This window comes from Mytilus californianus, unplaced genomic scaffold (assembly GCF_021869535.1).
Source record: "Mytilus californianus isolate M0D057914Y unplaced genomic scaffold, xbMytCali1.0.p SCAF_1, whole genome shotgun sequence".
In the NCBI taxonomy this organism is placed as follows: Eukaryota; Metazoa; Mollusca; class Bivalvia; order Mytilida; family Mytilidae; genus Mytilus; species Mytilus californianus.
The window spans coordinates 17,165,113-17,179,781 of NW_026262581.1; the positions used below are offsets into that span (position 1 = coordinate 17,165,113).

The window sequence follows — 14,669 nt, forward strand, 5'->3', positions numbered from 1 at the left end:
AAGTTACAATTTGTAAAAGTAAACCATTATAGATCAAAGTACGGCCTTCAACACGGAGCCTTGGCTTACAGCAAGATATAAAGAGCCCCAAAAATGACTAGTGTAAAACCATTCAAACAGGAAAACAAACGACACATGTGTTAAAGCAGTCTCATGTGTTAAAGCAGTCTCATGCGTTAAAGCAGTCTCATGTGTTAAAGCATTCTCATGTGTTAAAGCAGTCTCATGTGTTAAAGCATTCTCATGTTTTAAAGCAGTCTCATGTTCACTGTAGTCTACTTCAAAGGATTTCTTTTCATGGTTCATTAGACCACACACTTTTACTAATTTTTCTAATGCTATTGAAGGCGTGAATATATACGTGACTGAACATCTTATCATCCAGTAACAAACATCAGCTGTACAAACAATGCTGGATGAACAAAAAATGTAAAACCATATACAATTGAACCATCCAAAATATATATAACCAGGAACAGAAGTACTCAAAGACTCATTTTACTCTTACTGAGTCGCATAGAGCCAAACCCAGCCAGCGACAACAGCGATTTCCAGAAAACGGAATTTGCAGCTTGCGACACGTTGACAAGTCGACACACAGATATTTAAATGAAATGGCATCATCAGAATTGAGCACGGTAGGCAAAAGTGAAGACACATTGACTTGTCCATCCTATTCCAAACCAAAAAACTCTTCAACAAAATTTATTTTTTACCAAATACAGATGACAGCAAGTATTTTTAGCATTAAATACATCAACCAATCCATTAATGACAGACAGTTTAGCATTCATCCCGTCAACATCAGGATCAAGCATTAACTCCCAATAGTTTCTGTCAGTCCAGATATACCGGACTTCATCCCCAAAACCAACTAAAATCAAACCAGCCATCAAGAAACTATTCAGATTATTGAACCTCAATTCCCTAAGTCTTAAGAAAAAGGGAAAACTGCTGGAAGTAATTATTGAGTCAACTTACACAGACATAATAATGGTCATAGAAAATGGTTAGATTCAAACATCAAATCAGGTGAGGTTATACCAGATTACAGCCACTATCATATGGAACGCAGAGATGATCTACTCCTCCATAAAAACATGGTTAGATTCAAACATCAAATCAGGTGAGATTATACCAGATTACAGCCACTATCATATGGAACGCAGAGATGATCTACTCCTCCGTAGAAACATGGTTAGATTCAAACATCAAATCAGGTGAGATTATACCAGATTACAGCCACTATCATATGGAACGCAGAGATGATCTACTCCTCTATAGAAACATGGTTAGATTCAAACATCAAAGCAGGTGAGATTATACCAGATTACAGCCACTATCATATGGAACGCAGAGATGATCTACTCCTCCGTAGAAACATGGTTAGATTCAAACATCAAATCAGGTGAGATTATACCAGATTACAGCCACTATCATATGGAACGCAGAGATGTTCTACTCCTCCATAGAAACATGGTTAGATTCAAACATCAAATCAGGTGAGATTATACCAGATTACAGCCACTATCATATGGAACGCAGAGATGATCTACTCCTCTATAGAAACATGGTTAGATTCAAACATCAAAGCAGGTGAGATTATACCAGATTACAGCCACTATCATATGGAACGCAGAGATGATCTATTCCTCCATAGAAACATGGTTAGATTCAAACATCAAATCAGGTGAGATTATACCAGATTACAGCCACTATCATATGGAACGCAGAGATGATCTACTCCTCCATAGAAACATGGTTAGATTCAAACATCAAATCAGGTGAGATTATACCAGATTACAGCCACTATCATATGGAACGCAGAGATGATCTACTCCTCCGTAGAAACATGGTTAGATTCAAACATCAAATCAGGTGAGATTATACCAGATTACAGCCACTATCATATGGAACGCAGAGATGATCTACTCCTCTATAGAAACATGGTTAGATTCAAACATCAAAGCAGGTGAGATTATACCAGATTACAGCCACTATCATATGGAACGCAGAGATGATCTACTCCTCCGTAGAAACATGGTTAGATTCAAACATCAAATCAGGTGAGATTATACCAGATTACAGCCACTATCATATGGAACGCAGAGATGTTCTACTCCTCCATAGAAACATGGTTAGATTCAAACATCAAATCAGGTGAGATTATACCAGATTACAGCCACTATCATATGGAACGCAGAGATGATCTACTCCTCTATAGAAACATGGTTAGATTCAAACATCAAAGCAGGTGAGATTATACCAGATTACAGCCACTATCATATGGAACGCAGAGATGATCTATTCCTCCATAGAAACATGGTTAGATTCAAACATCAAATCAGGTGAGATTATACCAGATTACAGCCACTATCATATGGAACGCAGAGATGATCTACTCCTCCATAGAAACATGGTTAGATTCAAACATCAAATCAGGTGAGATTATACCAGATTACAGCCACTATCATATGGAACGCAGAGATGATCTACTCCTCCGTAGAAACATGGTTAGATTCAAACATCAAATCAGGTGAGATTATACCAGATTACTTCAACTATCATATGGAATGTAGAGATGATCTACTCCTCCATAGAAACATGGTTAGATTCAAACATCAAATCAGGTGAGATTATACCAGATTACCTCCACTATCATATGGAACGCAGAGATGATCTACTCCTCCGTATTTTTTTTTTTTTGCGATCTTATCGCCCCAAAAAGACTCATAGAAGAGTAATGATAGTAGCTAAACAAGCACTACAACCGGGGAACATCATAAAAGCACAGATATAGAACTGCGCACGATTGACCTAGAAGGGAAACAATGATTATACCTTTATTTTGGCATTCCACAAGGTCGTGTTTTTCTCTGACTGTTAATGACATCTTTACACTAAATCATTGGATGTTGGTTGTGTAATGATTGATATTTTAGACTTAGATACAGGTTTTTTTTTAATTAGTTGTTATTGGCTTTGAACTCGCTGTCAGTAACTGTTAGTAATGTCAAATCTTTACTTAGTGTCTTTCTTGTTGCGGGATGTATATATACGCTGCCACGTCCGGTATGTGTTTTCGTTAAATGTTTTCTGCTTTGTATCAATCTGATGAGTTCCGTACTCATGTTGTACTGTTACACCACTGTCCCAGAATAGGCGGAAGGGGGTTTGTGCCAGCAAACTAGTTTAACCCTGCCAAATTCTATATGTGCCTGTCCCAAGTTAGTAGTTTGTAGTTTAGTGGTTGTCATTAGTTCATGTCTGTCATATATGTTTTTCGTAAATTGTTTTGTTATAAATTAGGCCGTAAATTTTTCTCAATTGAATTGTTTCATATTTTTCATGTGGGGGCCTTTTATAGCCGACTATACGGTATGAGTTTTTCTCATTGTTGAAGGCTGTACGGTTGCCTGTAATTGCTTTTATCTGCTTCATTTGAAACTTGGTGAATAGTTGTCTCATTGGCAATCATACCACATCTCCTTATTCTTATATTATAGGTCCATTATATCGTCCTCCAGATAAAACAGACGACATTTAACAGAACAAAATTAAGGTCAAAATAAACACAATCAGAGCGATATATCAAAATGATATGTTCCTAATTGCAGGCTACTTCAACTGACCTGATATTAACTAGCGAGAACAGAGATTGTAGCTGACAACGGAATTAAACAAATTGTGGACTTTCAACGTATGAAGATAACACTTTGGATCTAATACTAACCTCTCATCCATCATTTAAATAATGACGCAAACCTTTACCATCAGACCATGAGATTGATCTACTAGATGTTAATGTAACCCACTAAAACCAAAACCAGTCAGAAAGTAAATATACATAGTTTACTCCTAACAACAACCATAATAGCTCTATTTCTCGTATCAAACATAAGCTAAAAGAACTCGCCAAGGAATTTGTTTTTGTCCCGGCTGATAAGGCTGCTAACAATATCATTATTGTTTGACGTAAATTTTACATTGAGGTTCTAAAAAAGGAAATCACGAATTCACCAACATTCCAACTGACTCCATTTTCGGAAAATGACATCTGTAACAAACATAAACTTTTACCTCTTAACAAGCAGAACCAAATACAATGAAAGTTCCAACTATGTACTGGCTTCCGAAGCTGCACAAAACTCCTTACAAATATAGATTTATTTCGTCTTCAAGCCATTGTTTCACTACTAAACTATCTATTCTACTTACTAGTACACTTGGTACAATCAAAAACCTGGTAATAAATTGTTCAAATAAGGCCTTTGAAAATAGTGGAATTAATTACTTTTGGAGTGTCAAAAATTCGTTGGAAGTACTTGATAAATTGCATGCTTATATTGATGATTTCGAATCTGTTCGAAGTTTTGATTTTTCTTCCCTATATACCACTTTGCCTCATAATCTTTTTAAGAAAAAAAGTCACACACCTGATTAAATGGGCATTTAAAAAGTCATGATCAGATTGCGAATATATATGTTCAAACTCTTTTAGGTCATTTTTTAGTAACAACAAACAAAAGAACTATGTCAATTGGACCTGCTTTGATACTATAACTGCCTTTGAACTTTACTAGATAACATTTTTGTTCGCTATGGAGATTCCGTATATCGTCAAGTTATTGGAATTCCCATGGGGCCTAACTGTGCACCACTTATTGCGGACCTGTTTCTGTATTGTTATGAGTTACAATTTATGACTAAAATCAGCAAAGACCCATCGAAACAACATCTGATTCAAAAATTTAATAACACTTTTAGATATTTAGATGATATATTGGCTCTCAATAATGACGACTTCAGTATGTACACTAAGGAGATTTATCCTGCCGAACTGACCTTAAATAAAGCTAATACTAACAATGAACACTGCCCTTTCCTGGATCTTGATATCTATATCTTTAACGGGAAGCTTAATACCAAAATTTATGACAAAAGAGGTGATTTTTCATTTCCTATTGTTAATTATACATTTTTAGATGGTGACGTTCCCTTATCACCACCTTATGGTGTTTATATATCTCAACTTGTTCGATTCGCTCGTGTATGTAACAACGTATTTGATTTTAACGAAAGAAATCTCTGTATTACTGAAAATTTATTACACCAGGGTTTTTGATATCACTAACTAGTCAAAACATTTACTAAATCTTATCATCGATACAAGGACATCATTCGTAAATATAGATTAACATGCAGACATCTTATACGTTCAGGTATTTCACATCCAATCTTTTGTGGTAATATTCTTTACAAAGCACAAAAAAGTCGGAATTCACCTCAAAAGCTAACCAAACCTCTAAACAGACTTATTCGGAAGGGATATAGTTACGATACTGTTGTCAAGTCATTAAGGATTGCATATTTTGGTATTAATATTGATTCACTCATAGGGTCTTTGCATCGGAAATAAACACATTTATTCTAAAACCAGTTGTTGGCATGATACGGGTTATGTTCTTCTCATATATTTTATGATGGTATGATACTAAACCCCTAACGGGAGGGATTGTACTTGATTTTCATATGACGAAGACATAATCTTTCAATCAGTTTAATTGAGGTCTGGAGCTGGCATGTCAGTAACTGCTAGTAGTCTTTTGTTAATTTATGTATCATTGTCATTTTGCTTAGTTTCTTTTGTTACCTATTCTGACATCGGACTCGGACTTCTTTTAAACTGAGTTTTACTGTGCGTATCGCTGTGTGTTTCTTTATTCTACATTGGCTAGAGGTATAGGGGGAGGTTGAGATCTCACAAAACATGTTTAACCCCGCCGCATTTATATATTGTCCCAAGTAAGGAGCCTCTGGCCTTTGTTAGTCTTGTGTGTTTTTTAATTTTAGTTCATTTATATGTTTTGGAGTTTAGTGTAACGTCCATTTTCACTGAACTAGTACACATTTTTATTTAGGGGCCAGCTGAGGACCACCTCCGGGTGCGGGATTTTCTCGCTGCGTTGAAGACCCATTTGTGTCTGCTCTTTGGCCGGTTGTTGTCTCTTTGACATATTCCCCATTTCCATTCTCAATTTTATATGGAAAAAAAACAGAAATATACAAAATAGAGGGAGACCTTAAAACTTTCATAACAAAATTCAAATCAATTAGAGACAGAAATGTTGAACATTTGTGACAGGCTTTCAAAACAGCCATAAAATATACTATAGAAAAGAGAGTACCGTTAACAATGATTAAAGGAACACACACCAATCCATGGATTAATTCAACCATTAGACACAAAATATAAAAGAAACGAAAAAGCACTCAAGAAGGCCAGAAAAACTAAAGAGAAGAGAGACATGGTTAGGTATAAGAGGCTACAACAAAAAGTACAATGGAAAATTAGGCAAGCAAATAAGAAGTACATGGAGGAAGTCAGCTCTGATTATAAAGACAATTGCAAAAAAAAAAATCTGGTCATATAAGAAGAGCAAAGACCAAGAATGGACGGGAGCAGCACCTTAAAAATATAAAATGGGATTTCTCCAAAGTAACAACAAACCTAACATTCTAAATGATCAATGTCAATCAGTATTTTCCAAAGAAAACTTTACTAACTTTCCAAATAAAGGGAGAAGTCCATATTCCACCATGAAGGATATTACAATAAGCACAAAGTACTAATGCAAATCGTGCACAGTTGGGGACGTACAGTATTATATGGATTACAATAGGTTTATTTGTTATACAGGTATATTCTATAATCCTGAAAGAATGTAATCCAAAACTCATGTAGAACTATTCAGGGTGCCTTTGCACCTCGTGCGAAGTAAGCTTTTAAAGTGATGTTTTTGAAATGTTCATATTTTTGTTTGTTGCTATTTTTATGCTTACCGCATTGACACAGCAAACAGCTTTTGTTCAGAGTTTTGTTAATTTGCTTATTTTAATCATTACCGTTTATTGTTTTTTTGCGCGTGTGGACTAAACTGTCAGATACGCTCATCAATATAAACATATGTTTAAAAACACGATGAGAACACATTTATTTATATTTTTATAAGTAAAACATTTGTTTATCATATTACACGAATAGTAAAACCTATGTACTAAAGTATTAACTTGATATATGGTCTGAATCTTCTTCTTGTTTTTATTTTTTCAGGGTATTTATTATTATCCTGATTTATGAACAGATATGAAACGAATCCATCTCAAAATATAAGCCTAGAAAGTTCTTCTACATGGATGCTGATGAATACCACAAACAACCCGATAAAACACAATTTAATTGATAACTTTAATAGCACATTTAAATAATCTTTAAATATTTTTTCTATATATGCTGGTTTCTACGAAAGCCTATTAGGGTCACAAAAAAAAAATATTTATCGCGTAATTACGAGATAAATATTTCGTAATTACGAGAAAACTATCGCGTAATTACGAGATAATTATCGCGTAATTACGAGAAAACTATCGCGTAATTACGAGATAATCCTTTTTTATCTCGTAATTACGAGATAAATATTTTTTTGTGTGACCCTAATAGGCTTTCGTAGGTTTCGATATCATAAATTGCTAATTTTCTTTTATAAATTTGGTCATAAGTTAAGAGACTTACTGTGGAAGTAGAATTCAAGTTGTCCGAGTTCGATATAAATGACGTTTTTGTATCAGGTTTGGTTTTTCAGTAGTACTGTCAGAACAACAAAAAAAACAATCTTTTGCATTATTTAACACTATTGACAAAGGTTGTTGCTATGCTGTTAGATCTAAACATTATGTATTTTGGGGATTTCTATTGATTTTGTTTGCTCTCTATAATACACATTCGAGGTTGAAATAAGACAGTACATATTTTAACTGGGTCAAACAGTCTGGATAAATAATTTAAAGTATAAAGGATTATTTTTTTGATTAATATTACAAGGATGCAGTGCATTGTGTATTTTCTATGGCGGTGTTAAATACAACATAGTTAGAAGCAATGGGTCGATATTAGATTGTCATTTTAAAAGAAATCTTCTAACTTACAGTACTTTTTTCTAGCATTCTTTGATACGGCAAATTTATCCTTTTGTGTGATTTTAACTTTAATGTACTAAGTATGTAACCGATGATAAAAATGAAAGATGATCATCCAAGATACATTGTCGTCCTCAACATGCATGAAATATTATTTGCCACTGGACGTTAAGCAACCAACAATCAATCAATCAATCCAAGATACATTGTAATAACTCAAAGCGTTACTTGAACTTGCCTTGAATTGAATCGAAGGTAAATAGAAAGTGTGCTTCTTTAGAATGAATTTTGTTTTCTATCTAATATGAGGATATACCTGGTCCTCATTGTTTTATGATACAACGGTTAAAAAGACATACTATCCAGTACAATACGCATAACATATACATTGGAATAAAACAGCTACTTCGAAGAGTAAAATGCAAATATTGCTTTGATCCAAAAAGAGCATTAATTGTAGATGTAAAGGAGACAAAAAAACTCATGAAATACTAGAATAAGTAGCATATCTAATAGACAATGCTTTTTGCTGTTATTTATTTTTGTTATTTATGACAAATGACAAAATGGAGGTCAAGCTCGGTTTTGATGATTTCTCTTTTACCGTTCAAGAGTTATGGTCCTTGATCTATTGGAAATAACACTTTATGTCGTTTCTGTGCTTTTACACAGAAACCATTTGTCCAATTCTTTTAAAATTTTGATATGTTGTTTCTGATAAAAAAAATGGAGGTCAAGTTCGATATTGATGATTATCACTTATGCCGTCCAGGAGTTGTGGTCCACGATAGATTGGAAAATAGGCATAGAATGTGGCAGGTAAAAATATGCTGAAAGCGTCTTCCAAAATACAGAAACCCCAGTTTGCTGTAAATTTGCCAGCTCATTCCTGGTTTTATCTCACCAGATTCTTGTTTCAAAGTTCACAGAAAAATCAATAAAGCTTCCATAAAATGCCTATACATTTTTCTTAAATTTGAACGCGCCGTGAAAAGGGTTCGTTATTCATGTGTTTCGTGAAATCGGTAAAAAGATCAACGTGCAAGACATTTTTAATTGTTCGTTCATCGTGAAATGGCCATTTTATTTCGCGTTCTTCCGTGCAGATACCCCCCCCCCCCCCTTTTACGCCCCTCACTTAATATCCCCCTCCCATCATATATATTATTTTCAACGCTTTTGTCTACATAAATTTGTCACGAACCGTAAAATACTGTAGGTTCCATAAGAATACAAGCTTCTTAGATGGATTTAAAGAAATAAAATGCATTTATCTATACTAGGGACAGTCGTTTGGTATAAAACGATTGACGTGAATATATGCGATGTACAGTTACCCCATAGATAAGTAAACATAAAAGACCAGACACAGTATTTATCATAAAAGTCCAAAGATGTCGTAAAATAGGTTTGCATCGTAGATTTAAAATATGTTAGTAATTAACTTCTAGGTGCAGTTCAAAGATTTTGAAAAGGGTGGGATACCATGACAACGTTAGGAGTGGCATTTAAAAAAAGTTTATGCATTTACCATATACGTAGCTGCTGCCCACCCCCAAAACTAAAAGAAAAGGAATAGATATAAAAATCCGGCTCTGACTTCATAAGTTGACGTCATTGTTAGAAAAACGCCGTTAAATATCATATATAAACGTTATGTAAAATTTCGTATGGGGACATACACATTTATTTATATACTGAATTTATGTTTTGGATGCTTTTTACCAATGTAACTAATGTATAAATTGAAAGTTAATCAATCATTTACCAATTTATAACTGTTTTCAGTTGGTTCCTTCAATTTCCTCGAGATTCAATTGAATACGTATTTGTGAAGAAGAGATTAACACTTTACTTTGGCTTCTTTTTGTTGCGGGCACTGAGCTATACATCCTATATAAGTCCTGAAGAAGTTTTACTTTATCGTTTGAAGTGAAAAATATTTGAATCTACATATGAAATTAATAAAAAAAAATCAAAATTCTCTGCTCTATAGATTTTCATGAATGGAGTCTTAAATATATCTATGATAAATGCACCGTATCAAATGCATATAATATATGATATATGAGAACAACTACTTATAAACTGTTAAACTATGTGGTGTAGAGACATGCATCATGAATCTAAGTTCTAAAAGCTTTCTTTCACAGACTCTATACTAAATTCATTACAACTTGTAATTTTTGATAATTAAGTTTTTGAATATTTTTTGTGATCACTTTGGTTTCAAAGACTTTCAGTACGCTAGTCGTAATCACTAAGCGGGCAAGACATTTCAACCAGTCTACGATTGTTTATAAATCTTCGAAACATAGATTCATGTATATGGCGACTATACCCTTCTTAAGTTCTTACCGTTATCGTCAAATTCAATATTTCTGAATTTATGTTTTGGATGCTTTTTACCATTACATATGGAATTTATATAATTTAAAGCTTTTAGCAAAGCAAGCGAACTAATCATAAACTTCAAAAAATTTTGGGGCCTTTTTTAGATTACTATGCTGTATGGATTTTGCTCAATGTTGAAGGCCGTACGGTGACCTGTAGTTGTTAACTTCAACGTCATTTGGTCCCTGGTGGAGATCATACCACATTTTCTTATTTTTATAAAATCATAGCCACTTAAGAGGGTGGTAAAGGGTTATTTTCGTGCAACGTGTTTTGCCATTTTTATTTCACGTGCAGCCGTGAAAAGGGTTCGTTATTCATGTGTTTCGTGAAATCGGTAAAAAGATCAACGTGCAAGACATTTTTAATTGTTCGTTCATCGTGAAATGGCAATTTTATTTCGCGTTCTTCGGTGCAGATACCCCCCCCCCCCCTTTTACGCCCCTCACTTAATACCCCCCTCCCATCATATATTATTTTCAACGCTTTTGTCTACATAAATTTGTCACGAACCGTAAAATACTGTAGGTTCCATAAGAATACAAGCTTCTTAGATGGATTTAAAGAAATAAAATGCATTTTTTTTTTAGAAATTTCTAATTTGTGGGCGGGGATGTTATATTTATCTTTTTAATACTGGTTAATGAAATCAATTCAGTGTGTACTGGCTGGTCATTATCGCGTATGATACGGTTTTGACACGCCTACATACCTGTTGAATATGCATGACTATAGATAAGAACAGCACGTGTAGCCTAAAACTGAGAGTTGAGTTGTAGATTTGTAGCATAACTGTACATATGTAGTTTTGAAAATACAAAATAGTTACAAAGATATAGTTTTTAAAAATTAATAATCCGAGCAAGTAAAACACGGATCTTTCATGGTAGAGGACCTAAAGTTATATTTTGAATTGTTATGTTTTGTATATTAATATTCTGATCGGTGAACTTTAATTGTTTAGAAAAACACTATGCACAACGGTAAGATACAACTTTAATTTCGTAGCAGTTGCTGAAATCAGTTCACAATGGCTTGTTTTTCTCCAGGAAGTATTAACGTTTTTTCTTTTGATTTACATGGATTTTTGCTGATTGTATAACATTTCGGAATCTGTTAATTAATATCGGAGGTGCTATCGTCGGACCAGCACGGTGATTAAAACAATTACGTGAGACATATTTGCTAACCATAATTTTTCAACTAATATATATAGTGGGAACTATATTAATAAAGCAGTGGGATTTCAATATTATCATGGAAGTGCATCTAAACAAGTGAGACATATTAGCCAACCATAACATTTCAGGAACTTTATATACAGCAACGGAATTTTCAATAGTATTATGGACATGTATCTTTATTATTTCTAAACTTTACATTTAACGATGGATTTGCATCTTCATATTAGAAGTAGGACGGCTTACCAAACACTCTGGAATTTTGCGCTTTATCTACTAGTGCCAAATTATTTCTAAATATGAAAAAACGATAACCGCTCAGCTGTTTAATATTGGATTAAGTGTATGTTTTTTTTAACCCGTTTGCTCCGATGATAATGTGATTTTATTTTTGTGTGTGAAAATTGTTTCGCCACAACCAACATTGTTTCATATGTTTCTTACTGATCTGTGTGTGAGAATTGCCTCGCCACAGCTAGTCAAGATGAAAAGTTTATACTTGTGTGTGAGAATTGCCTCGCCACAGCTAGTCAAGATAAAAAGTTTATTCTTGTGTGTGAGAATTGCCTCGCCACAAGATTCTGAAATTGAGTGTGTGAAAATTGTCTCGCCACTCCTTATAGATGTACCTTAAATTAATACCAAAACCCCAGATACCACAGATGACGATGGAAGAATATTTTTGTGATAATATTAAATAACTTTGACATTTTGTTGATATCATTTGTGTTAATTGATTTACATTGAACTGTTAGTGACATTTACTTCATTTGTGTATTATATTTGATCTTATTGAAATTTTTTTTGCATGCTTATATATAATTATATAGGGCTACACGTGACTGCATTTAGAAGTACTATTATATTTGTTGTTAATACTGAAATCGTGCTGATAAGGTTATATTTAAAAGTTATTTTTTGCTATTTGAGTGACTTATTGTATTAGGAATATTTGGTGAAATCAAATGATAGAAGAGGTAAAAAGTGTAATAGTGGCCAAAAATTGGTGGCCGGGATTTTGTTATAGTGGCCAAAAATTGGTGGCCAGGATTTTGTTAGAGGGGCCAAAAATTGATGGCCGGTATTTTGTTATAATGACCAAAAATTGGTGGCCGGGATTTGGTATAGTGGCCAAAAATTGGTGGCCGGGATTTCGTTATAGGGGTCAAAAATTGGTGGCCGGGATTTTGTTAAATGTTTAAACGTTGAACAACAGATGTAGTAGCGCAAAAGATGTTATGCTAGAAATAACCTTTGTTTTCATATATTAATATCTATTTTGACTGAATGTTGTGTGAATCTTTAAATCTACTGATCATAGAATATAATAGTGATTATGTGAGTGAATGATAATAGACTAGTTATTATTATTTGAAATATATTAAGAGTCACGGGTCTCTGCTAGTGTCATCACTTTGAAACATGTATGTTTAATTTGAAAGCTACAATTTATGCATCGCAGGTGTTCACTTGAGCAAAGTTGACAGTTGTAATCTGTCGTGCTCTTGGAAGTATCCGTTAGATAAACAAGTGAAAGTTTAATGGTCAAGATTTTACGACCGCTGGTATCGAACATCTGCGTCTGAATATTCACAGAGATATTAATGGTGTTGTGGTTTCTTGTGTAATGAGTTATAATGAGCTTTGGTGGTTAGATTTGTTGATTTGTAACCATAAAATTTATGCACACTTGTCATTTTGATAAATCAGATAAACAGAATTTCCGTTTCAAAAATTGAAAATAAAACTGTAAGTGAATTACACTGGTCATTAAGTTTAAACCATGATCATTGATTCTAATTAAAGAATGTTTTATAGTTTTCTGTTTTCATATACATTTTGACGTAATATTTTTTTTACTGCATATTTTAACGAAGAGAAGAAACCTTTTATTCTAGATCTTTCAAAACTTTCTTGTTTATTTTTAGTATCCACATTTCGCAGTTACTAAATTTAAAACATAGTATTTTAATGAGAACTTTTGGTTTTTTTTTTAATGTGTGTATATTAAAGTACAGTTTATTTGCATATAGATTGTTTCAGATTTTTTTTTAGTTATTATTCATAATTTTTATATTTACAGATTTCATCTACCAGTAAGAAATTTTTAGAAATTTCTAAATTGTGGGCGGGGATGTTATATTTATCTTTTTAATACTGGTTAATGAAATCAATACAGTGTGTACTGGCTGGTCATTATCGCGTATGATACGATTTTGACACGCCTACATACCTGTTGAATATGCATGACTATAGATAAGAACAGCACGTGTAGCCTAAAACTGAGAGTTGAGTTGTAGATTTGTAGCATAACTGTACATATGTAGTTTTGAAAATACAAAATAGTTACAAAGATATGGTTTTTAATATTAATAATCCGAGCAAGTAAAACACGGATCTTTCACTAAACTAGGGACAGTCGTTTGGTACAAAACGATTGACGTGAACATATGCGATGTACAGTTACTGCATAGATAAGTAAACATAAGAGACCAGACACAGTATTTATCATAAAAGTCCAAAGATGTCGTAAAATAGGTTTGCATCGTAGATTTAAAATATGTTAGTAATTAACTTTTAGGTGCAGTTCAAAGATTTTGAAAAGGGTGGGATACCATGACAACGTTAGGAGTGGCATTTAAAAAAAGTTTATGCATTTACCATATATGTAGCTGCTGCCCACCACCCCCAAAACTAAAAGAAAGGGAATTGATATAAAAATCCGCCTCTGACTTCATAAGTTGACGTCATTGTTAGAAAAACGCCGTTAAATATCATATATAAACGTTATGTAAAATTTCGTATGGGGACATACACATTTATTTATATACTGAATTTATGTTTTGGATGCTTTTTACCAATGTAACTAATGTATAAATTGAAAGTAAATCAATCATTTACCAATTTATAACTGTTTTCAGTTGGTTCCTTCAATTTCCTCGAGATTCAATTGAATACGTATTTGTGAAGAAGAGATTAACACTTTACCTTGGCTTCTTTTTGTTGCGGGCACTGAGCTATACATCCTATATAAGTCCTGAAGAAGTTTTACTTTATCGTTTGAAGTGAAAAATATTTGAATCTACATATGAAATAAATAAAAAAAAATCAAAATTC

At 33.5% G+C, this 14,669-nt stretch overlaps 1 protein-coding gene across 1 annotated transcript in view; it reads right to left on the reverse strand.

Moving 5' to 3' along the window:
- LOC127705938 (uncharacterized) overlaps positions 1-14,625 on the reverse strand; it is a 42,439-nt gene extending 27,814 nt beyond the window's left edge. Inside the window, exon 1 of the mRNA XM_052210652.1 lies at positions 14,541-14,625. The gene's annotated coding sequence lies outside the window, so the exon portion shown is untranslated. The remainder of the gene's footprint in view (positions 1-14,540) is intronic.
- Positions 14,626-14,669: the final 44 nt, after the last annotated feature.